The sequence below is a fragment of the Schistocerca piceifrons genome, chromosome 6, assembly GCF_021461385.2.
Source record: "Schistocerca piceifrons isolate TAMUIC-IGC-003096 chromosome 6, iqSchPice1.1, whole genome shotgun sequence".
Classification (NCBI taxonomy): domain Eukaryota; kingdom Metazoa; phylum Arthropoda; class Insecta; order Orthoptera; family Acrididae; genus Schistocerca; species Schistocerca piceifrons.
Window position 1 is genome coordinate 511,751,287 of NC_060143.1, and position 1,894 is coordinate 511,753,180.

The 1,894-nt window shown below is 45.4% G+C and overlaps 1 pseudogene; it reads right to left on the reverse strand.

Annotated features, from left to right (window-relative positions):
* Positions 1–1,099: 1,099 nt before the first annotated feature.
* On the reverse strand, positions 1,100–1,217 carry LOC124803721 (annotated as a pseudogene).
* Between the last annotated feature and the right edge of the window lie 677 nt (positions 1,218–1,894).

Consider the following 1,894-nt stretch of genomic DNA (forward strand, 5'->3'; position numbering starts at 1 on the left):
TAACACAAGTTTTCAAATAAAAAATTAACGATACAGAAACACCAAATTTTATCATACACATTTTAAAACTGAAGCTATTTTCCTACATTCTCGCCATTCACATTGAGGCACTTATCATTCAGTGGCACAAGCTTTTCAATACCGTCTCTGTAGAAATCTGCCGTCTGCGATTGCAACCACTGATTTAAACCTGCAGGCAATTCGCCGTCAGTATCAAAGCGTTGTGCCAAGAGCCATGTTTCATTGCTGGGAAGAGGTGGCAGCCGCTCGGCGCCAGAATTTCATGCACCAAACTTCGTGAAATGTGGGGAAAATGTTAGGAAAGTTCTGTAATCGTGAAACGATGATTCTCTCGACTTTTGTCATTTATGGCATATGATCAGGCACCTCCTATCCAAAACCCCGTAGGTGCCCGCGAGTAGGATTCGCCGTGCGTGGACGTGCGTTGTCGTGAATGAATTTTGCGCTAAGTTTTCCCCGACGCTTGTTTTATATCGCCTGCCTTAACTTTGTCAGTGTTTGACAATACCTGTCTCAGTTTATTGTTGTGCCACGTTCAAGGAAATCAGAGAATCAGTCTCTTAGAAAACCAAAACAAAGTAGCCATGATCGTTCTTCCTGACAGCCTTTTGCAAACACTTCCTTGGTTTACTGGGAGAATTTGTGTGTTTCCATTCCATCTACTGCCTTTCTGCTTCACATTTAATGTGATTCACTCAATTTTAGTCCACAGTTATGGCATGATCGATAACTTTGTTACTATTTTTCTCTTAATTTTCGAAAAAGTCAGTGCTGCAGCCAGTCTCTTTATGGCCTTCCGTTAGGAGTTTGGGAAACGACGTAACACAAAAGCTGTGGTAACCAAGCCTCTCCACCACAACTTCATGCACCAAACTCCGTGTATGCACTCCGTCATCAAGCCACAAGTGGCCCGTCGGGACAATCCGACCGCCGTGTCATCCTCAGGTGAGGATGCGGATAGGAGGGGCATGTGGTCAGCACTCCCGATCGTTACGATGGTTTTCTTTGACCGGAGCCGCTACTATTCGGTCGAGGAGGTCCTCAGTTACCATCACGAGGCTGAGAGCATCCCGAAAAATGGCAACAGCACATGGCGGCCCGGATGGTCACCCATCCAAGTGCCGGCCACGCCCGAGAGCGTTTAACTTGGGTGATCTGACGGGAACCGGTGTATCCACTGCGGAAAGGCCGTTGCCAAACTCCGTGTGGTTTGGAGACAATGTTGCGAAAGTTCCGTACTCGTGAAACGTCGATTTTTACGAATTTTGTCTTTGAGTTTCGTCACCAGATCGTCAGTCACAGGCTAGGCCCACCACTGTAGTCCTCATGGTGAACAATGGTACGGCCATTTTTAAAATCAGTGCACTACTTCTTCACTCGGATTTCACTCATCATCCCTTTTCGGTACACGTCACTAAGGTGGTAATAAATTTCAGTTGGTTTTTGCCATAAAGAAACCTAATCACAGAACGCATCTCACAAGTGGCGAGATTTTCTAGTGCGGCGTCCATTTTAACACGTGAAAAAAGGCATAGTAGCAGTGACACAGACCACACGCTGCCACTGCTGGCTGCGTACTGGGTGTAGGAGCATTATGGCACCAAGATGGAAGCTGTAATCCCGCCTACCGCCGCAGTAAACCAAAACGTCTGTTACTTTCTAGATAGCCCTCTCTCCAAACGCTGAGATGGTGCAGCAACTTTTCTTAACAGAAAAGTTGTTGAAGAAGCAACACTGCTTCACTTAAATACACTTATCTGTTATCACAATAAAATTTACGTTAGGCAACAAAGTACTGCGGTTCGTAAAATAGTAGAAAGTTGATCAAATTTGTCTTGATAGGCGACACATCCGTAATTAGACGTAAAGTAAT